General features: G+C 41.2%; 1 protein-coding gene across 1 annotated transcript in view; it reads right to left on the minus strand.

Moving 5' to 3' along the window:
• Nucleotides 1-25,042, minus strand: part of PTPRK (protein tyrosine phosphatase receptor type K) — a 332,596-nt gene that overhangs the window by 306,423 nt on the left and 1,131 nt on the right.

Here is a 25,042-nt window from a genome sequence, read left to right on the forward strand (position 1 = left end):
AAAGCCTCTTGGTGGATTAATGCCAATAGTTTCAGATTAATCAGCCCCATAATGCTTTGCATGTGCTTACACATTGGCCTTTACATCACAATAAATCTTGAGCCATTAAGTTTCATTTTGCGTTCTCTTACCATAAATTACTCACATCATGCGCCTGTGCACACAAACCCTGTATAAGAAGTTTGCTAAGCTTTGACTAGCATGCTAACAAAATACCTGGACATTGTGCCTTAAGTCAAAACATTTAGACATCACGGAGCAGCCTTGATACATTAGGTTCCCCTCCCCCATCCTGAATGCACGGCTGTTTATTGGAGATACTGTGCCTTTGACATTCATCAACCAAGGCTGACAGCTTAAAACTGTTTAGATCAGTAGATCAGATGGTGGAAGCAAATTTTTATTGGTAGACATTAGAGTTAGGGGTATACCTGCTGTTTCCCGAGGATATTAGGTTGTATACCTAGACACAGTGGATTTAAATTAATCATAACTAACTTACATCTATTGATTTCAATAGGTATACCCCATTTAATTAGTTAGGTAGCTAGATACAACCTAGTTGTCCTCTGCATTCTTGTAGCAGGTGCACACAAAATGTTAAAAGTGACCTTTCCTTCTAACAAGCAGTAGTAGCTTTTGTTTATTAAAATGCAGATTGTTTTACATTGCCCTGTCTGAGAAAGGCACCTAAACTAAGGTGTTGCCGATGTGTAAATGTAGTGAAATGCATCATGTTTAAATGTAGTTAATTTTTGCACATTTCAACCATCTTGTTATTCCAGAACAGCACCATCTGGACTTGCTTTAGCCTGCAATGCATTCAAGTGCTGAAGGGGTCAGTTAAACCCTGGAGGAAAAATACTGTAAACCAGACCTCTGAAAATCAAGCATAAGTAAAGTTCTTCTTCCCTTCCATACCAGGTCAAGTAATCAAACAGTAATAAGATGATAATTTTTGCACATTGCAATGAGTGATATGCAGAGCTCTTCGCAGAAAACAATATGGGGTTGTGTTTGCAATAACCTGAAATTATTTGTCCAGTGTAGACAAGGATTGTTTTAAGATAATGAATCTGTAGGATAAACAGTTCTGGCTCGATGAACTAACTTACTTACTTACTTACCGGTACTTACAAGTTTGCACTATGGCCCATAGACATTTGTGAACTGCAGCTTTGAAACTGACCAATGTTAATTTGCTGCCATGACCTCAGATTGTCAAACTGCAATCATACAAATATGTCTTCCATTGAGATTCATGCTATGTCTACACAAAATGAGGGTTACCAGTATATACTGTGTTTTACCTTTGGGAAAACAGTACTGTATTATATATGCCAAAAAATTCCCAACACTTTCATAGAAATATATATTGTATCTAATTTAAACCAATTTGATTATGCCAGTAGAAGAAGCTTCTTAATCAGAACAGCAAACATTATTAGATTTATTTATATTAACTAAATGGAACAAACTTTATTTATACCAGGAAAAGAGTATATGCAATACTTTTAGATTTAAACACACACACACCCCACTGATGTGTGTGTTTGTATGTGCATGTTTATAAACACACATACACACACACTTATGTATTACTGTCAGCTGCTTTGGGTTCCCTTTTCAAAGGACTAGTGGGGTAAGCACATTAGAATTAAAAAGGAAATAGGAAATAGTTTACCAAAGCTGGAAACTGGCACCAGTGGCATGTCCTTATCAAGAAACCATTGCATCTTGGTATCTTGTTATAAGATGCAGTGCACACATTTTTCTTTCTTGGCACAGGGAGTCTTAGAACTGGGCTATAAAAAGCTGTTTAACAATGCAATCCTATCACTGAGTTACATCAGCTGCAGGAGGATAGCATCACTCCATTCCAAGATAGTAAAGTGTAGTAAACTTAATCAGCCTTACTTAAAATGTCATAACATCTTAGTCATCAAAACTTTATGAGCTGGGCCATAGCTAGGATGGCACTGTGGGGTGGGGAGCAGACTAGGGAGAGATGTAGGTCTGTGTAATCTTAGTTGTCACCCTGTTCTCTGTTGCGAGCAAACCATCGGCGCACACTTTCTACCGGGCGGCAGGGCTCAGCTTGGGCGTCGCTGGGGTGTGCCAAGTGTCACCCCTCCTCCAGGGTGGCACCCAGGGTGCCCCGCCCCCAACGCCTCCCCTTCCCATGCCACTGTGTGGGGGTCCTGGTTTATTGAACCATGTGGAAGGGGAAAGAGCAAAGATGAACTGCAAAGCCCTCATTCTCAATGGACAACTAGGCACAAATGTCTGCTGTAGCTGCTATTTGTTGTACATCACGATATTCACTTGCAACCAAGCAGCCTTTCAACATGCACATAAGTCAGAACTTTGCCCGCCCAACACCAAGTAAGATCACAAGAGAGGCCCATAACAAGCAGCATCTAAGGAGCGGCCAGTAGTTCCTCTGCATAGGAAACAATGACCTGAAACAGCCATCAATGTAACTTGCAGAATTCCTGTTATCTTTAAAAGCTGCTGGAGGGACAGAAATGTAGCAGGTGTGGATTTACATGTGGGAAACAGTGAGAGGGAATGCTGCACCTGTTTGCACCACTTTCAAAGGAAGAGGGAATCTGCGAGAAAGAAGGAGGACAGCAACACCATTTCTCTAGGATGCTAGTGGGACTCGCTCCATATAACCGATAGTGTTCATAAAAGCCGACACTGTTTCTGCCCTCTCTCTGTTCTTCTGATAGTTTGCACATTTATTTGCTTGTGGAGTGAAAGTCCCTCTTACTCACATAAGACCATTTTCATGGTAGGTACAAAATGTGAGGGGGGCACTGGGGTGGATCTCCACTACCACAGGCCAGGAAGGACTGAGAGTCTGAATCATCACCAGAAAGGCTGGAGTTTGGGGTGGGGGAGAGAAACTAAACAACTACAGTGGTACCTCGGGTTAAGTACTTAATTCGTTCCGGAGGTCCATTCTTAACCTGAAGCGTACTTAACCTGAAGCACCACTTCAGCTAATGGGACCTCCTGCTGAGCACGATTTCTGTTCTTAAGCAGAGTTCTTAACCTGAAGCGTACTTAATCCAAGGTACCACTGTAAATGACTTCTTTATTGCTCCCCAGTTATTAATGAAGTAGTGTTACAACTATGAGGGGGCGGGAAGAAAGAGAAGAGGCTGAGACCAACAATAAGGTGTCCTTGGAAAACATCACCAAACAATGGCCATCAGCATCAAATGAATATCCACCAGTTGTAGCACAATGAGAAATGGACTAGGCACAACAGAAAGCACACCGAGGTGTACCCATGTCCAACTGTGATCAGAATTTCCATGCACTGACCCAGGCATGGTTAACCTGTCCTGTGGTCCTCTGCATGTAGCTGGACTACAGCCTTGATTCCCTTTCCACTGGCAAAACTGGCTGGGGGCTGAGGAGAGTTCACAGTCCAATATCCAACACCTAGAGGGCCGCAGGTTGCCCAGCAATGCTCTAATCACTCTGACCAGCTGTCTAAGCTAAAAAATGGGCTTTAGAAAATGTTGGAACTCAAAAAATTGACATCACCTTAAGTGATTTGAGATCTAGAAAGTTTAACTTTGTAAACAAAACTTTTAAAATATGCCTTGCTAATTTTACATCTCTGTCAGACAAAGGGAAATACTTGGTTTAGGGGAAAACATCAATAAAGCATATCAGTGTTGTAACATAAACAAATTCAAACTTGTACTTTAGAAATTATTTTTACTGAAATACTCGTAAAGTTTTTTAAAAAAATACTTGTAAAATGTTCTTTTTAAGTGACAACTCAAGAGAGCATGTATTCTCTATCTTTAAATGTAAAGGAATAGAACAGAAACCATCACATACTAATTTTAGCATGCCCAAGGAGCTATGCATGCATATATATGCTGTGTGTGTGAGAGAGAGAGAGAACACACTTTGAAACTGCCCAATTTGCGTTATTGTAGGAGCTCATGTTTATTCATTGATTTTCTGAAAAACTGCATGTTTAGAAATGGAAAAAGGGATGTGGAAAAACTCAACATTGAAGTAGGTAAATTCCACCATACATCACTAGTCCCTTTCCAGCCTCTGTATGTCCTCCTTCAGTACCAATTTATATGGCTTGAGTCATGGGGTGTATAATGAACCAATCCTCCATTCGATTTGTTATAACACTTATATCCTACATTTTGACCTAGAGCTCCACAAAGCAGATAACATGCATGAAAACAGGAAAGCAATTAAAGACATTATGAAAGCCTGATCTACAGTTGTAATTTCAGTGTGCTGGTCACTTGAGTGTGAGATTGGTCTTATAGTTGCACTCCTTGTCCCTTTTCCATTTACCATTAGTATCATATTCACTAGACCCCCCCAAAGGCCTGTTGACCTTGTGGAGGCCACATTCTCAACTTCTAGACATGTGACTCAAGCCCACCACAGTGTACAGGAAACCAAAACCAGTATACAAAACATACACCAAAACTAATACAGTTTAAATAGCAGTTCATCAATACCATATGATCAGCGCACAATAATTAAAATTTCAAATTCTGAATAGAAATGTAAATGTCTTAAGCATGCATATGAAATAATGGGTTGTTGGTGCATGCCTTATTTATAATGATAACAATTTGCACATTAAAGTGGCCACAGCACTGGTTGGATACAAGGTGAATAGCAGGAGTACTTGGTACCACCAGAATGCCATCTGCCAGGGAACGCAATGATCAAGCAGGTGCTTAAGGGGAGAGATGGTCTCTCAAATAGCCTGGTAGCAAGGTTGCTTAAACAACTACCACCACCTTGAATACAGCAGACCATTACATACAGCAAATCAAAATCCTCCTCCCCTAACTGGATGGGTAAGAAAATATGGGAAACCTCATTGTTATTCAAGTTGACATACCAAGCAAGAGCTGTAAGCAATCTTGAAGAAGCTAGATTCCTAGGAAGATGGGCTTTTTTTTTTAACTACTTGGAATAAAACAAATCAATGTAGTATGTTCCTTATAACTCTTTTTCGCCACTTTAAATATAAAATGTGATTCTTTTTCCTAATGGGGTAAATGCTTACATATGACCACCATGAGACTAATCAATTTGTTCCTGCTCCCTTATAAAATGTTATTAAAATATTATAAATGTAAGCAAATTTGGAAAAGTTTAAGTTACAATCCTTCACTCACCTGAACTCAATGGGACTTACTTCAGAGTAGGTCTGCACTGTTAATTGTTTATTTAGTGATGAAAGTAAGTGTGCTCAGCAAGATGACTTTTTAAAGTGATTTGATTCTTCATTCAGCTCAATTGGTTGTTGAATAAAAGTGCCACTTTGTATACATTAACAGCCTTTTAAAGACACATTGCCTGGAACAAAACATCTTCACACTTTCTGAATCTTCTCTTCATATTCTGCTAACAGTATGTAAAGCACATAATGCTAAACCAAGAGCTGTGAATTCAGTCTACAACTTGACAATGAGGGAAACCCCAAGGCCTCTGTTTGCAAGACTAAAGCCAGATTACACTCATTTAGCTCTAGGAAGTTAAAAGATTGGTATCATATTGCAACTTGCTATCATTAAAGAAAACCTTGCTCCTCTGGGTCCCCTCTCCTACCCAATCTTACAGGGCCAGGAACATTATTCAACTCATTCCAGCAAGCTGCTCCCCCTATTCAAATATGGAGAAAGGGGGGGGGGACAGAGCCAGAAATCTGCAAAGACATGCAACATAAAGAAAACATTATCTATAAAATAAAATGAGTGTGATAAACAGGTTTTTTGGGTGTGTGTGTTTTCTCTATAATCAAGCTCCAAGCAGGCAAAGCAAAATTCAAATCTTCAGCACAAAGGCCTGTACTGACATATTTCCAGCCAGGAATGGCAGAGATTTCCTGTGGAATGTGGAGAGAAGTTTTCTCAAGGAACCACAGAACTTATTCCGCTCCGCTAAAAGACTAGTCAAAACATTTTCTCAAGAAGAGCTGACTAAACTGTAGAGAGGTGGGGTGGGGAAGTTTTAAGCTAAAGCATTTTTTTCTTTCAAGAAAGATTAGATGTTAGAACAGCCACAAGCCAAGTTAAATATGATCCACTGAGTACTGTATTCTGCAAAGGAACCACTTGGGGTGACAGGGACAGGAGATGGCAGGGGAACGCTGCAATGCGCCTGGTCTCAGATCGGCTGCATCATTGTGGTTACCAGCAGTGGTCAGGAGGCCAGTGTGGTGCAGTGGCAGTGGCAGGAGCGCCAGACTGCCACTTCATCTGCACTGCACCAACTTCACTACCACTTCTCTCCTCCTGCTCCTGATAATCATAGCAGCTGATGGAGTCCCAGTGGGACACACAGCATTCGTATGTACACCCACTCTTGAGTGTGAAGACCAAGTTCTAACACAACCAGAGAAGGTAGTAAGTATTTCAGTGTAACAGAACATGCGACATACAGACAATGCTTTTTATCGCATGGCAATACAAAGCCAAAGGTCTGACAGGAGCTATTGGTCGATCTCTGGATGATTGGCAACATATCAGCCAAGACTGTTTAATAACTGCAGCAGCTCCCACCCTAAATTATACTGCTGAAATGAAGTAAGATTGTGGTAACCAGGACTGGATTTGTATGTTGAAGGGTTGTGAGTTCCGTTCAGTTATGATACTCAAAACAAAATTCCTGATCTCAGAATTCTGTAATCCTAATTGTCTTTTGCACCAAACTCTGGCTGCTGGATCTTTGGGTCCTACTAAAAAAACCAAAGTAGATACCTAAAGCTGGGTGTCTGCATGCTCCAGAGTGGTTTAACAAATCAATGTCTCCTTCACAGAGAACTCTCAGATCTGTAGCCCTAAGAGGGGGTCTCCTCTCAGCAGACTTGCCAACTACAGCTCCCAGGCATTTATGTTTCAAGTAGCATCATATTGCTTCAAGTGCATGGTGTGAATCAGGCCTGAGGGTTTCTGCCTGGTTGGAATGTATCCTTGAAGTCAGATACAGGTAATACTTTTTGCTTGTCTGGATGAGGGGTAGAGAGAGGTGTGCACATGAGTGTGGAAACTAGCCTGATGCACAGAGGTAACGTTGACAATTACCGGTATTCCTTTACCAGCTTTTGCCCCTGTTCACACCCACCACTGGCATGTGGTTCCCCCCAGAAGATTGCCCAGGAAGGAATGTAGCTTTCAGCCTGAAAAAAAGGCTCCCCACCTCTCTTGAAAGAGCCCTGGAAAGGTGTTTCAAGCTCAGTTCATGGCCCTGGAAATGAACTCCCAAGCACCTTTGTGGGAGATGATCTTAAATTTCTTTATATTATCAAAATAACATGCTATTGTGAATGGGCTCCCAAGTGTTTTTAGAGCAGAATTCTCTATTTTTAAGCAAATATTTACAATCTGTCAAGAGGTTATGGCACTGGTGAGAACCCTGTCAAAAAATGTTGGCTAGTGGCATTTCAGAATAAGCCAAGCTGTTGCTAGTATTTCTTCACTGATTAACCGATGGTAGAAGATAGCGATAGAAAGGAAGTATTTTAAGGTTATCCTTGTCCTAAGGTCCCAATATCATGAACCTCTGCAACAGAAAAACTTAGTGTTAACAGCCATCATCAGCTCATATAGTCTTGAGGAAAGTTAGTTGATAGCATTGAAGAAAACAAAGGTCCTATAGCACCACAGAGGCTTGCCAGATTGCTGAAGCACCAGCTCTCCCAGTGAGGCAGCCATGGGGAAGCCTGAGCAGCTTTGGAAATGGAGGGGGGTTAACTCTTTGTCTCCCTTCCACAGCCCCAACAAAATATTCCTCTCTCAGCATTTCAAAGGAAGCCTCCATTGAGGCCAAAGGGAATTTCCCTTGAAAATGCAGTAACTTCAGATAGGCCTTGTTGACGCCCATCCGGCTGGGCTTCCCCAGCCACTCTGGGCGCCTTCCAACAAAATATTAAAATACAGTAATCCATAAAACATTAAAAGCTTCCCTAAACAGGGCTGCCTTCAGATGTCTTCTAAAAGTCTGGCAGTGGTTGTTCTCTTTGACATCTGGTGGGAGGGCGTTCCACAGGGCGGGTGCCACTACCGAGAAGGCTCTCTGCCTGGTTCCCTGTAACTTGGCTTCTCGCAGCGAGGGAACCGTTAGAAGGCCCTCAGAGCTGGGACCTCAGTGTCTAGGTAGAATGATGGGATAGAAAGCATTAAACTTACCCTCCTGCCAGTGTAGGCCAACTCAACCTACTGATGGTTTCCTCAAGAAAACTCTCTTCCTGGCAGGGTATTTCCTCATGGAACAAACTGAGGACAGAGACTTGGGGCACAATCATACCATCCATTTAAAGCCCCACAATTCTCCTTTAAAGAGTCATGGCTTCCCCAAAGAATTCTGGGAACTGTAGTTAGTTGTCAGGAGACCCCTAATTCCTCTCACAGAGCTACTATTCCCGAGTTCCCAGGGAAGAGGCATTGCTTTGCAAATTGTGGCTCTTGGAAGGGAATAGGGGTCTCCTAACAATTCTCAGCACCCTTAAACTCCCAGAATTCTTTGGAGGAAAACATGACTCTTTAAAATGGTACCACGGTGCCTTAAACATATGGTGTAAATGTGGCCTCAGTTGTTAGGTAAAGCCTACAAACATCACATTGCCTACCTTTGGCTATTTGATTAGGTAGGAAGTTGTGAGGCAGAGATGAACACAAAAGGTGGTACGCTTACACACAGGGAAGTAGGAAGATTCCCACATAAATCAGTTGCTAGCTCATCTGTATACTGAAGGTAAGTGCCAGCAACATGCACTTTCCACAGAACATAATACCGGTACTCAGCACCAGGCCTCAGCTGACTCATGACCCCTGCTCCTCAAGATTAACTGTGCTTTCATCATTAGTGAGTTGCACCTCATCAATAACTGTGAATCAATGCCTGCCTCAAGTTACTTCAGGGCGTGGACCTACCTTACCTTTCTGCTTCTTGCATCTTTTGACATTTCTTTCCCCTACTTCTGAATTTAAGACACTGGCAGATGAAGAAAAAAAAATCTGCTACTCCGTCAAGTTAGAATAGTCAGCCCCATTAATTCATTTTATTATTTATTACATTTATATTCTGCCCTTTGTTCAAGGATGTCAGAAAAGAATACATTGTCACCCATGCCCAATTTGAGCCCACCAGGTGAGGTAAATTAGGCTGACAGGCCAAAGGTTACACAGAATCACAGAACTGTATAGTTTGAAGGGACCCCCAAGAGTCATCTAGTCCAAACCCCTGCAATGCAAGGCTCTCAGCACATGGTCTCCCATCCAATTTGAAACCATACAGGACCTTGCTTAGCAATCTCTGCAGACTTAGTCCAATCCCTGCATCACATTGGCTTTCATGGCAAAGCTGCTGAAATCTGGTGGAAGTGGGGTTGCACACACATGCACATATCTATGTGCTTAGAATTTGTAATAATTCTGAAATTGCAAATACTTTTCAGCCTGTCTCCCTACTTAGCCCTCAAGGATATATGTATATACAAAGAAATGGGCCATTAGAAATAAAAAGTCTGGTGTGCTATTTGGACATTTGACTTAAGATGGAAGCACACTTCTTAAAGTATCTTTTTTAGTCTTATATAATTGAAAATCATGTTGTATTCATTGTGCACCCAAACAACAGCTACTGAACATGCTGTAGCAGAAACTTTGTATTGACGTCATCAAATGTGAACTCAAATCAGATCATCAGAAAGCCCCAGTGTAACTGAAGGTGCATATCCAGGGATGCAGGCGAGAGGAAAAAGTGTGCCATCTATTTACTAGTTTCACATCCACTGGTGCTTTTGGTGTTTTCTTAGGCTCATCTTTCTAATCACAGGGACCAAAATGTGTCCTTTATGTGGTAAAAATGGGGTGAGAACAGTTACGATGCCAGATTTGTCATAGACTTCATAGACAAGTGTCATTAAAGACAGTAAATGGCCAATGGACAAGCCAACACTTCTCACTTGCAGAATCAGAAGGTCGGCAATGCTAGCAAGTAGCAAGTATACTTACAGCATTTAGGAAATCAGCTGAGAGCCATCCCTTTGCTAACAACTTTCAAAAGACCATCCTTCCAAGCAGCACCCACATTACAAAAAAAAGCATGCATTCTATGGCATTTTATGAGTTCAAAACCCATAGAGACAAACTATGTATAAAAGTATATTTTAACTGGTTTTCTCTTCTGGCACCCTAGAAGTCACCATATTCATATTGAAATTTAAACAGACCACTTGCCAGCAGAACATGTTGCAGTATAGTGCTCAGAAACTCAACTACCAGTAACTCTTCAGACTCTGCCTCTTGAGTTCTAAAGGCATGTGGAATCATGCTTCAAAATGTACATGAGAGCACATACAAACCCACATTATGTTTACCTTCTTGTTAAGCTGCTAGTCATAGTGATGGATGACCCATTAGGTTTCCACTTCTTTTTTTATAGCACCAAGGGTCACCATTCTTTCAAAGCTCATGGACACATTTGGATTTCTGAGCAAATGCCATGGAAACCACCCCTCTGGTCACTTGTCCCCCTCCAGCAAATCACTTCAACCCCACCCAAAAGAAGACAGAAAAAGAGAAGGGATGCTCTCACAAATATCGCTTTTCCAAAGGGTATGAGTAAAATTTTATCTGAGCCTTACAAAGCACATACAGTTGAAGTGGGAAAATGTGCCACACTTTGGACATCCTCCTGCCTCACCAGCCCATGACCAACTGGGCAGTGAGGGTATGTCAGAAGCTTTGTGGACACTAGGAGAAGAACTTATGGATGCCATTGTGCTCGCGGGCACCATTTTGGCAACTATGGCACAGCTAACGTCACAATTATTCCATCAAGGTGTTTCTGAAAACAGAAAATAATCCCAGTTAACTAACAGTTCATTTCAGAGTATCTGATGCGTGTGAGCAGGCTACAGTTTTAAACAAGTGCACAAAACCATCTTTTTTGTTAAGATCATTCTTAAACCACAGCACCTGAGCATATATATTTTTTAAAAAATCAAATTGAACACTCTCCCACACACACTAATAATCAGAACAATCCGAAAACAGTTATGAATCATAAACCAATGAACCAAAATGATTCAGTACTTTGTCAGCTGAAATACAGCAATCCTTGAAAAGAATTGTGACTGGCAATCAAAACAAAATAATGAATATGCAGGAGACTGTTACCCAACAGCAAAAGAAAGTTGGGGGAAGGGGGTTGTTAATTCAAGTTACATGCCTGTTGGGTAATGACACATCTGCCTCTAACAGCATCCAATTCTACGAGCCATCACACAGTGGCAGCAACTCAGTGTTCTGGGCACAGCAGTCTCAGCAACATCACAGTGGGACCAATTAGACCCTTGCACTAGAGGAAAAAATGCTGGCACCCCTCCATCCAGTGAAGCAACTCCAACACACTTCAACAGCTAAGCCTTTCCCAAAGACTTAGTCAGGAGAACACGGGGCTTGGTCTACTGCCAAAGAACCAGCAATGCCACAGCCACAACAGTGGCAGTTTCCAAAGCAGCAAGAGAATTGAGCAGAGTGACTCCACTAATTGCCAAGTATGGGAAACAACTTTAAATTTCACTCTACAAATGAGTTTGCAAGGGGTCAGATAAAGCTAATCTACTGGATTTAAATTCACCTAACAAAACAGCAATACTTCCCCAAGCCATGGTTCATACCTGAAGGTCCTGTATACCTGAAGTAGCGTCTCCACCCCCGTCGTTCAGCCCGGACACTGAGATCTACCGCCGAAGGCCTTCTGGCGGTTCCCTCACTGCAAGAACCAGGCAGAGGGCCTTCTGGGTAGTGGCGCCTGTCCTGTGGAACGCCCTCCTATCAGATGTCAAGGAAATAAGCAGCTATCCTACTTTTAAAAGACATCTGAAGGCAGCCCTGTTTAGGGAAGTTTTTAATGTTTAATGCTGTATTGTGTTTTTAATATTCGATTGGGAGCCGCCCAGAGTGGCTGGGGAAACCCAACCAGATGGGTGGGGTATAAATTATTATTATTATTATTATTATTATTATTATTATTATTATTATTATTATTATTATTATTATTTACTACTACTACTACTACTACTACTACTACTACTATTACTATTCATAAAGGACAAAAACCTTTTGTTCTTTCTGGAACATACATATGCATAGAACTGTTGGTGAGAAAACTTCACCAGCAGGTCCCTGCTTCAAGTCTTCCAACGGTCAGGAACAAAACCCACTAAAAGTCTTGAAATGAGAGTGACCTTGCATCTGAAGGCCCAGAGCAATGGATCTCCCAGACATACCAAGCCAATGTCCCCCCCACCTTAATGCTTTCAGTGCCACACCCTGCTACTTGTTAATTAAGACTGTCTTTGTGCTCACCTGGCCAAGAACCGCTCACCCATCAAGTGAGCTTCCAGGTAACAAAAGGCCATCACTGAAATGCAAGAGCAGTAGATGGGGAATTGTCTTCTGTAAATAACCTCTACTATTTATATCCATTGCCAATTTCTTCTTTGTTTAATCTACTTATTCAGTCCTCCTCTTTTATGCTTTGGATTGTTACTTTCCCCTCCGCCAACCCCTCTTTTACCTTCCAAATACTTTCAGGAGTATTCGCACATTCCATTTAATGAGTGAACCATCTGTGCACCTCTATTTGAGCTTTTAAAAATCAGCAAATGTACACTCTTTCACCCAGCACTTGTACATGTGCAGAGCCAGGCTGCGCCCATGTTTAGTTTGTAACCTATGTACAAGTCTTTTGTTACATTCATAAACTGGTGCTTGTGCTTTTCATTTATTTATTACTTTCATTAATTTCTATCCCGCCTTTCAGAAACATTCTCACAAGGCAGCAAGCACAAATGCATAAACTAAGCATACAACAATATATAAGTGCATAGCTAAGACTAGGTAAAGGTAAAGGGACCCCTGACCATTAGGTCCAGTCGCGGACAACTCTGGGGTTGCGGCGCTCATCTCGCTTTACTGGCCGAGGGAGCCGGTGTACAGTTTCCGGGTCATGTGGCCAGCATGACTAAGCCACTTCTGGCGAACCAGAGCAGTGCACGGAAACAGCATTTACCTTCCCGCCGGAGCGGTACCTATTTATCTACTTGCTAACTACCAGCCACAAAACACCACGTAATCAAATATTTGTAGAAAAGCATCACAAAATTCAGCAGCAGCTTCTTGTGCTTTTCTATTAATAAACTCCCTTTCTTGGTTAAGTTGTGATGCCTTGGCTCTCTCCTTCCTTTCCAGAAACCTAGTGGCATCACTCCAAGACCAAGCTTCCTAAGATATACGTGCTAATTTCTGTTAATTTGGCAAAGGTACCAGCTTCCTGACTCAGCTCTACTGAGTGGATAGCCAGACTAGAGCAAGTGCAGAAGGGAATAAAACCATAAGAGGAGCTCTGCTGGATCAGGTCAGAGGCTCATCTATTCCAGCATCCTGTTCTCACAGTCTATGGGAAACCACAGGCACAATCATCCTGACAGGAGAAGGGCAGAGGGGGTTGGGGGAGTTAATGTGCATATGCTCCATTTAATATGCACTGGCATATCAATATGGGGTAGGATGTGATCCCCCTGCCTTCACTGCACATTCAGTATATTTCCTTCAGTGAAGAAATAGACAGGACTTCAGGAAGACCAAACCCTCTTCGGTATGTTAAGAAACGATGGCGGGTTGTTTAAGGCCAGTTTAAACAGAACAAACATGTCCTTTTGGCTTGCTTTGCCTATAACAGTTATGTTTATGGAAGCAGAAGGCAAACTTTTAACGGCTCTTCTGCCCACTAAGCAATTGCTGTGGGTTGGTCTTCTTGTCTACTTAACGCCTGCTTATATCCTTCCTAAATCAGACGATTCCCTATTCTGCAAGTTATTGATCTCCCTGGAGGTAGACACTTCTGTCAAGTTTCTATGGCCCATCCATCTCTTCAGGGCAATCCTTTCATTTCTAGATGAGATATCGTGTGAAATTCATCTCTACAGGGGAGGACATTTCTGTAGATATTACAAGTTAGACCCCACCTCCAGTTTCATTCTGGTCAAACAGTTGAGGCTGATCCTCTCCAACACAGGAACTTGCTTTTCCCCCGTGTTACCTGCAGCTTAAATCTGAATGCTTGAGCTACTATTAACTTGTATTTGAGCTTCACCAATCCTTAAATGACTCCCCAGTTTTCTCTGTAGAAAGGTTCTTTATTTTAAGAGGAGGGGCATAGAGGTCCGTCCCACCATGTGAAACCCACTTCAGTTTGAAGCAATGCAGCCCTGGCACAAGGTTACTTCTGCCTCGTGACCTAGGTCTAAACATCAAACGCAGTCATTTAACAATTTGCAAATTCTCAAATAATGAGAAAACTTAGTGAGCAAGTTACAAGGGGCAGGGAGCGCAGCTTTCCAAACGCTAGACAGCTGCTTATGTACAGCCACATCATAGTCTTAACTAAACAGATGAAGTTTGGGAACATCAGGGCTAGAAATCTGGGAGCTAGTCCAGTTCCAACCCCAAATCTGCCAACTTTAAAGCTTCCCAACAGGTTTTATAGCAGCAATCAAAACAGCAGGCTCTAAATTAAAGATTTTATTAAGCAAGGCAGCCAACATTCTGCAAGGCCACGCACCCAAATCATGCTGAAAATGGCTATTGGACACTTTTGAGATTATAAGATTATATTCTTAAAAGAACAACAACAAAAATCTGCTAAGGGAAGCATTTGCCCTGGGAAAAGCTTCCATTATCCCTGGGTTAGGGTAGGGATGTGTGTGTATTATATATATATAATGTCTCTATACACAAATACAATAAAAATCCAGGTTGTTAGAAGCAGCTTTAATCCTACATGTGGAGTGTTTATCAAACTACAGTACATTTATTTTTTTGCAGAAGTTGACCCAGCTTTTCAAGTACGGTACTTCTCATTTTTCCAGCTCCCCATTGAGTATCTGGAGTCCAAATGTTGTGTGTTCACATGTACCTCTGCCCTCTGCCACAAGAGAGATCTTGGGTTTCTTCCCTTGTGTGAATTGATTTTTTTTTTGGGGGGGGGTGAGGCAATCTGAATCCCTGCAAAACAGAATGAATTGTTTCTTTTTGTCCCTAGTGCAAAAGATTCAGATTTGTTAAAAGGCGTGATAAACGCACCAAACTCAGTGCTTTCCCCCCCTAAAAAAATGCTTAGGGGTGCTCTCATTTTTACTCAAGAAAGTAACCATTTTACAGTTCAAATAGGGAAAAACAAATACTGTAAATGGACATAAGTACAAAGATTCACAAAATGTTTAGGGGTATACGTACCCCTGTGTGTCCCCTGTCCCGTTCCCCAAAAAAGCACTGACCGAAACTCAGTTGAAAATTATTTGTTTTCAATGTCCATCTAGCTGTATAACATGCAGCAATCTAAAAGACTTAGAGCATGTATACATGCATGTTAAAGGAAACCTTTGCTGCCTTAAAAAAATATGTATTGATGTTAGGATTGTGGCTTTATATAAAAGAGTTCAGTTGTTTTAAAGATTCTTCATTATTGTTTTATAAATATTTGTATGTGCAGTGGGATCTTCACATCTAATGGTGCCCATTCAGAAACCCAGAATATAGCAACTGCCCTCCTGGGGTGGGAATGAACATCAAAAATTCATTACACCAATCACTTCTGTGGCAGCAACACTGGCTGCTTGTAGTCCTCTGAGTACAATTCAAGGCTGTGGCCTCTGGATTTATGCAAGTGACCATTACCTCTCCTCCTTCATGACTGGGTGAAGAGCAAGCTTGAGTATTCCATTTGAGATTCATGGTTGTGTAAATATGCACACTGAGGTATGTGAATAGCTAGGGCTCCCCAGTTCCACAAATGCTTTTTCTTCAGAAGAAATAAACACATGAGCGGCACTTATCTTTTCTTCTTAAACTCAGGCATAGATGCCAAAGTACAAAAACATTTATATTCCGTCTTTCCAAATAAAAACGCTTTCAGGGCAGCTTACATATTATAACCACACAACAGAATAAAGTAGGCCTTCCCTGACACCCCACCCCACCCGAAATTCAAACTACACACAGATACAGCACCTCAATTTGATAGCACTGACAAAATGATAAACTGTACAGAGGTATAGCCCATCAAACCATGGTGTTTCACATAAGTATACTTGCTTTTCAAGTAACTAAATTTGTGTGGAGGTTGCAACAGTCAGGATGGTGAGTGGCTGAGGAAACCTTCAAACAGTTTTTTTTAAAAAAAAAAACACTCAAAAGCATTTTGTCATCTCTTTATTACTATAATTTTGTTAACACGGGGAGACTGCTTTCAAATCAAAACTACAAATTAGGGGCCAATTATCAAATCGGCACCAGCGTTCTGATAAAACCTCGAAAGCAAATCAGAATACATTCTTCTGGAAGAAATGACTAAACATTTACCAACTTATTCCTCATGTTAAGTGTATCCTCCAGGGATTGTCTAGTGTATGAGCTAATTAAACACAAGCTATGCTGTAGAGCTTCTTGAATTCTTGATTGCTTAGGGGCTTCTCTGTCTTGAGGACTGAGGCCAACATTCCTCACATTTAGACTGCTTCACAAACTACATGGGATGAATTTTCTTTTACATGCTGCATTCATGTTTAACGTCAATTAATTTTCTTGAGCCATTTCAAACCTTTACAGTTGGTTCTGAGGTAAACAACTAAGGAAGAGAGAGAGAGAGAGAGAGAGAGAGAGAGAGAGAGAGAGAGAGAGAGAGATGAAGTCGTCCCCCCGCCCTACTCACAGCCTATGAAACACAGATTTTGCTGGAGCATGAAGCTAACCTTCCTTGTTTTCAGGCAAGTCAAGGATGAGATGTTTATAGTTAGCATCTGGATGCCATTATCATGCACAAGCCATCTATCCAATTACCTCAAAGTATAACCAAGATCCACAAACGGTATTAAAAATTACATGTGGTATTCCTCCAAATCCACAGGATTGCTGTGTAGCCTGTAAATTTCAGGCTAAAGGTTTTTAAGCACATAGTTTGTCAATTGAAGAGTTGTGTACATTCCCATCTCCCAACCCACTGACTTCCAAGCAACATCAATGTCCTTCCTCTCAGTCCTATCAACATTTATAAAATAAAAATGGCACACCAACCACCCTGTTTCACAATCTGGTCAGAATTCAGACTGGACACTGTGGGGGGTGAGAGAATCCTCCAAAACTGCCTTTCTCCTAGTCTAGGGATGCCTTCTGTCCGCAGATGGACATAAACTGGATGCCACCCACTGGAGAATTTATTTTGAAGCAAATTAGTCCTGATAGTTTGGGAAGCACTATCCCTTTTTTCAGAGAGCACTTTTCTCCTCTTACAAATGAGATTCAACACAATGGGACTGGAAACCAGGTATCACATGAATGGCTGAAGAATGAATTACTTTGCCATTGTGTCACAGCTCTGACAACGCACAAGGGAATGTTTATGTGATCATATTCTTCTGGCAAACCAGGCTGCTGCTCCCTGGGGAGGGGGCAATTTCATACATTATAAAGCAACCAATGAGAAGTACACTAAAAAATAGGACTCTGGCCAACTGTGGATCTCTGTTTTTTGTTTTTTATATGAGGTTTGTAGTTATTTAGCGTGTTTTTAATAAAGATGTATTTCATTTGTTGCAAATTACCCTATTATTTTTGAATCCGTTACATTTGAGCTGCACACTTAAAAACCTCTTGGATATACACATAGAAATGTAACATTGAGGTGCCCTGAAGTTACTTTTGGTAAAATAATGTGCACAAACTCATGGGCAATATTATAGGTAGTTAATTTATATTCTGCTTTTTTCCTCAAGGAGCTCAAGGTAGCCTAACTGGTTAACCTCCGCCCCACCCCAATATTTTATCCTCAGAACAATCCCTGGACATAGGTTAGGCTAAGAGATATTGACTAGCCCAAGCCACCTAGGGAGCTTCATGGCAGAGTTGAGATTTGAACCTGGGTCTCCCAAATCCTAAACACATATCTTCTCTATCAGCCACCATTAGCTAGTGTATACAGATTATGCTGAAAATCACTGTCTCAGAAATTTCCAAACATACTCCAAGGTGCATATTTTTCTTAATGAGGTTAAGCACCATTCAATTAAGGAAACAATCATTTAGTTTGCTCAGCAAATGTACTTCAGTGGCTGTTTCCATAGCAAAATCCATCGCTGAGTCACAATTTTGTCTTTGTTTGGATAGTTTCTTAAATGTTTAAAAATACTGCATGGACAACAAGGCATTTGTTTTATAATGGCAACAAATATAAACTGAACCCAGCACAAGCTATATGTGCAGTTGTGATCAGATGGGTCAGTAGACGCAAACTGAGGACAGAGAAGTGTGGTTCCAATTAATAATGTCTTCCAACAGCTTCTGATAAATTAATCCTTTTAAGGAATACCATCATTTATAATGTGTATGGCCATTAATTGTGATGCATGGTCAAGGAGCAACTCCATGAAATACTTGACTCTTCAAGTGACATGGCTTTATATAATTCTAATTTGAAAAACAATACACACAAGTATCCAAACCCTCTCTTGAAGTCGAGTGGTTAAGTAAGGCCAAAAAAACCTGTCTTGGGTTTTGTTTTTTTAATGCAATTAAAAAAATTAACACTTTCACTGGAATACATTAAATAGTACTTAAAAGCAGTGTTTATAATTCAGATATATGGGTGAATAATCAAATATTTCCTTAAAACTAAATAGCAGTCACCACAATGGAATGTCCAGTTGTGAGTTCCACCTCAATCATATTATTATTAATTCCATTTCTATACTGCTTTATATTTTAAAGAAAAAAGTGATTTACAGCACTTTAAATATCAAATCAAACAATCCAGAATAAAACAAATTCAAGCTTTAAGGAAAGTATTTCAGATCGTTCTCTAAGTGATATTTTGCATTTCCCGTATTTATTTACCTACTTGATTTATATAGCTAGCCCATAGCAGATGTAATCCAGAAAGCCACCCTGGTCACTTAGCTGTGGATGAAGATCTGTTGATAGTGCCACAAGGCAAAGCAAGCTGCGACTTGAGCCTGTGCTTTTAGTGCCATGGCCCCAATTGCCTGCAAGTCTCTTCCCTTAGAAGTAAAGCATGATGCAACATTGTTATGTTTTCAGTGTTTGCTGAAAACCATTATTTTTCTCCCAAAGCTCTCCAAATTACTCTTTCATTTCTCCTGGGGTTACTCTTTGTTGGTTTTTATTGTCTAAAACACATTGATGATCTCTATTATATTTAATACAGTGGTACCTCGGTTCTCGAATGTCTCCATTGATGAACGTTTCAGAACCCGGATGCCGAAAGCCCAGAAGTAAATGCTTCCATTTTCAAATGTGCCTCGGAAGTCGAATGGCTTCCACTGCGTGTTTTTCGATTTTCTCAATTGGATTTGCAGACAGGCCTTTGTGCCTCGATTTTCGAACGTTTCAGAACTCGAACGGTCTTCCAGAATGGTTTACATTCAAGAAACAAGGTACCACTGTATTCTATTTCTGTTTTCACTTTCTACACTGGTTTATTGTTAGTTTTTTTATTGCGGACTGTAAACAGCTTTTTGGAGGAAGTTCCTCAAAAAGTAGGCAAAAAAATGCAACTAAATAAATGTTGGGCCATTTCCCTCCTCCCCAGCATCTCTCTAATGACCAAACCCACATTGTTCAGAAGAGATGCCCAAGTCTCCAGAGGTGCTTTTGGTGAGACATTTTTTTGGGGGGGGGCTAGAAGAAAAGGATTCAGGAGTGTCATGGGGAAAACTTCCTTCTGTTCAGGACCCAAACACTGCATTTTGTAGAGAACACTGGTTATCTTAACTAGTTTGGGCCACCAGTTTTCAACACCATATCTTATATTTACATTTCCGTTATCTGTGTTCTCAGCTGTTGTGAAATACTTATACAAAAGATAAGCTGTGAAGGAGGCTCATTAGCTGAATGCAGCACCTTTCAGATGAGACAAGTTAATTCAACAATAATGACCATTAAGCCATAAGCCCGTTTCTACCATAGTTGTGAGAAGTGGCACTTAACTCTTCATTTCCAGTTTTGTACCTGATTTAAAGGTGTTGTGACCCAGGGATAAACAATAATATTAGCACGTCCTGCCCCTGCTACTGAGCTTCAATCAAAGAAACATCATTCTTTATGTTACTCAAGCTTACAAGATCAGCACTGATGTCAATTTGCAGAAGTTTTGTGTTTTGGGAAGCATATATGAAGAAAAACCAAATTTTCTTGCTTTAGAAATCTGCACTTGTCTCTAAAACATAAGGCTTTGAGCCTCCTGAGCTGGATCATATTGTTTCAACTTACACTCACTTTTCCCAGAAACGTTTTAAAAAACCCATAAATCAGTTTTCAGTGTAGTTGTCCAAATTCCACAAGCCCCATTTGTGTCTGGTTAGCTTTAGGATTTGCTGACTTTTGAAAACACTGCAAGATACTCTTGATATCCAAATAGTTTTTGTTGTTCAGTCGTTCAGTCGTGTCCAACTCTTCGTGACCCCATGGGCAAGAACGCCAGGCACCCCTATCCTCCACTGCCTCCCGCAGTTTGGCCAAACTCATGCTAGTCGCTTCATACATTATTATTCATTATTGCTACAGTGGAGAGCATTCTATTACACAGCTGATAAGAAATTGTACAAATTATAGAATTATTCCTTTGCAAGTTCTCTGCTACTGTGAGTAATTACACAATGTTTTAACAGTTAAAAACAGCACAATTTATTATCTGGAGAAAATTACTTTGGGACTTACAAAAATAAAAATAAAGACTTTGTGAGCAAGTGCCTGAACTTTTGCTGATTTCGACAAAGCTGGAACTGCACCCATAACTGTGAATTGGTCATTTAAACACTTCTTGTGGATGTTCCTTTCACTGTCTCAGATTTGAAATACCCAAGAATGGAGAACTGCTGTCTCTGGAGTGTTGCAGCCAAATGTAATTTTTAAAAAATGAGAGGTATGTTACAGAGAAGCAGTGTTCACCTTTCACTCACAAAAAGGAGGCACTTATTAACTCCTGCCTGCCCTCTGACTCCCATTGGCTCCTTGGAACACACACATATTGTGGACTATTCGCTAACACAACAAAGAAGGTGAACATCATACCTAACATGAGCTCAAGAGCTGGGTGATATTCACCTATGTGCAGAAAGTTGGCAGGATGAGGAAAAGACCCTGAAAGAAATGGCATCAAGTGATAGAGGCACACTCCCCAAGCAGGCAAAGAATTGCTCAGCAGATTTCTCTATATTCTCACAAAGTATAAAGGAAGCTCTTAGTAATGTCTCCAATGTATATGAAAGCCTGATAATATATTTATTTATATCCCATGCACAGGAACCAAGTCCCAATAAAATATATGAGGGGGCTGGATCTCCCCTTCAAAGTTGATGGGCATTGCCATTCAAATGGTGTGCATGCTCTGCATCATATGATCAATTATGCGGGACGAGGCTTACCTGCCCCCCCCCAAAATGTTATCCAAGTTGGTACCCCTGCTCCCATGTTTCACCAGGCAGCCTGCATGGTTCTCCCCTTCCACATTTAATCCTTATCACAGCCCCGTGAGGAAGGGTTAGGCTAAGAGACAGTGACTGGCCCAAGGTCACTCAACAGCTGGGTGGGGATTTAAACCCAGATCTACCAGATCCTAATAAAATAAGAGTCATGCCCACTTACTTCCAACCTTGCACTATTTTCCTCCACAGAATGAGGCACTATTATCAGCCTTCAGCCCCCAAAGCTGCCAGTAACTTATTTAACATAGAATCAGAACTGCAGAGTTGAAAGAGACTCCAAGGGTCATCTAGTTCAACCCCTTGCAATGCAGGAATCACAGCTAAAGAATCTGATAGATGACCATCCAACCCTCTGCTTAAAAACCTCCAATGAAGGAAAGTCCACCACCTTCCAAGGGAGTCCATTCTACTATTAGACTGCTCTTATCATCAGTAAGTTCTTCCCACTGTTCAGTCAGAATTTCATTTCTTGTAATTTGGACCCTTTGGGTTGGGTGCTACCCTCTGGAGCAGCAGAAAACAAGCTTGCTCCATCTTCCATGTGACAGCCCTTCAGATATTTGAAGACGGCTATCATATCTCCTCTCAGTCTCCTCTTCTCCAGGCTTCATATATCCAATGTGCTGCTCTTCTACTCCTTCACCTCATCTATCAAAGACTTTTCATTCTAGACACTTGACTGAAGGTATCAGAAAGCCACTTGGGCAGAAAGCCATTTTCAGAGAGATTTGTGGACCATATTTAGGTCGGATGTCAACACAGTGCGCTGCATAATCCACTGTAAAAATCAACACAAGCTTAACGTGCATCGAGCCACACTGACAACTGATTCAAGAAATAAACTAGAGACTACAATAAAAATTTCAATTAACATGCTGGTGATGCACATCAATGAGATAGTGAAGTCACAGCTAGTAAGCTAAGATTATTAAAGATGTTAATTAAATAGTGATCAAGACAGTCAGCATTTACACTGTATCTGATAATTTTAACACAGAACAGTAGACAGGAATTACAATGAACTTTATATAATCAGGCGAAAGGAGATACAGAAACCAATTATGATGTAAAAGTTGGGTGACAAATGAGTGCAACAGTATTACGCAGTATTAATAAAGTATAGTAATATTTCTTCTCTGCATATGTGAAAAGTGGTATATAAATCATTTTATAAATAAAAGCTATTATTGTCCTTTATTTCAGGAAAGAAACTGTGCTTCTGTAAATTTGCTATGCTCAAGATTTCTGTATAGCATATTGAAGGAAGTGTCAGCCAAACTGAAGATTCACAGAGGTATGGAGGATCACTGAGGATTCAATGAGGTTACTGAAAAGAATCCACATTTGGACTATCCATGGCTGTGAATGTGGGAGAGGTTCAAATCCCAGCTAAACCATGAAACAAACTGAGTGATCTTGGCCAGCCACCCTCTCTCACAACGACCTACCTCACAGGTTTGTTGTGAGGATAACATGGGGAGGATGGAACCATGTACACCACCGCAAGTTTCCTCAGGGAAAGATGAAATACAAATGTAATAAATGCAGTCTGTGGCTGTTTCCTATTAACCTATGTATGGCTGCTTCCTTTCAACTAAAGAGCACAAGCATGTATCTGATGGACAGGTGCTCCAGCTTGATCACCACAAAGTTGAAGGAGGAGCTTAAATGCACCTTAAACACACCACTTTAAGATTATTAGGATATAACTTGTTCCTTTATTTATTTTATTTGGGAAATTTATATATTGCTTAACATTTCTGACAAAATATCTAAGCGGGTGATCATGCGTCAAGACAATTCACAGACCATCTGGCTGCGTTTCATACCTGCACCACTGCAGGTTAACTCCGAATAAGAATCCTTATCTTAGTTTCTTTCCCCCTTTTTTTACCATGCCTAGTAAAGTTCCAGGATACTGATGCAACCCTTAGGCGATCACTCTACATTCTAAGCCATGAAGTAAGGTAATGCAGAAGTGTCAAATACACAGTTATTACTTCCTCCCTTGGGGAGGGGAGCAGGGAGAGGGGAGAAGAGAATACTATGAAGCAGCATAAGCAAGTTTTTGGCAGCAAGAGTCACACAGAGAGACCACAGATTTAACAGCATCAGGAGTCAGATTGTGTCAACAACCAAACCACACATTTGAACTTGCTATGGCAAGACACAGGCATAAAGACAAAGTGCTTTTGTATAGGAGGCGTGTGCATCATGCAAACAGATGTGAAACCCAGCCCTACTTCTTTTGCTTTCCATGCCCAAGGGCACAAGAAGCAGAAAAGTTTTGATTTCTAAGGAAGACAGATCAGATGCTCTGAAAACATGGACAAGATGTGTATCAAACACCCACACTTTTCATTTGCATTTGTGAAATGTATCACCTACAATAAAAATAGACTTCCAGCTTGGGCAAATAGGGACAGTTCTAATCCCGGAAGTCTTCCAACCCAAAACATTCAATCAATTTACAAAAAGTCCTGCCAAAATAGAGGAGGGAGGGCAGAAAAAAAATAAGACTGCCTTTGAAAGCTGAGCTTGTAATAGCCTTTCGCATAAAATATATCTCTTTCAAGACCAGTCTTTTACAGCACAACCAAGTCAGAAGTAATCCCATGGATTTATTTCCACATAAATGTGTGTGCAAAGTATTGCACCGTTAAAGTTGCTGCTCCTCTCTAAAGCTAACAATGCACACAGCACAAATGGATTAGGACATCCTGCTTGCCTGCATCCAGATCAAACATTGCTGGCGACAACCGAGAGGGTCCAAAGAAACGCAGACAATAAAACTGATTCTAACTGGGGAGCTGTGTGCATCGCTTTCGCTACAGGCTGAACAGTAGCTTTCTCCTTGGAAGCCGAAGGAAATGGTTAAAGGCAGCCCTTCCTCTCGGATGTGTCTGAGCGTCCTTTGAACTGGGCAAGCAGGTTTGTTGGGACTTTCTGCATTTCGCTTTGTTGCTGTCAACTTGCTTTTTTTCCAGTTCTGCAAAAACCTTCCGATGACTTCCCAGGGCCCTTAATCACCACCTTTCCAGAAACAAAGCCTCGGCTAGAAAAAAGCGTAAAAGGCGCTTGCAACACACAAAGTTATTTACGTCCGGGCAGTGGAGTCTGCGCGTCCCCAGCAGTTCCGGCCAGGTACAGTCTCTGCCTGCCTGACTAGGCAGCCAGGATCGGCCCCGCTGCCAAAAGTTAGCCCGACACAAAAGTCAACAGAAGAAAGGAGGGCTCGGCCTGTCGCTGCTGGGCGCAGCCTGTTTGCTTTCGGAAACCCGGAGAGCAGCTGTAATACATTAACTCTTTCACGACTGCTTTCCCTCTCCTTGGAAAGGGGAAGGGTCTGCTGGGGTGGGAGGGGGCAAAGAACAGAAACAAGGTGAATCGGTTATAAGCTAGGAAACTATACCTGCCCTCTCTCCCACCCCCCGCCGCGATTCAGAGGCATGTGAACTTTTC

The sequence above is a fragment of the Lacerta agilis genome, chromosome 3 (assembly GCF_009819535.1).
Source record: "Lacerta agilis isolate rLacAgi1 chromosome 3, rLacAgi1.pri, whole genome shotgun sequence".
Taxonomy (NCBI): domain Eukaryota; kingdom Metazoa; phylum Chordata; class Lepidosauria; order Squamata; family Lacertidae; genus Lacerta; species Lacerta agilis.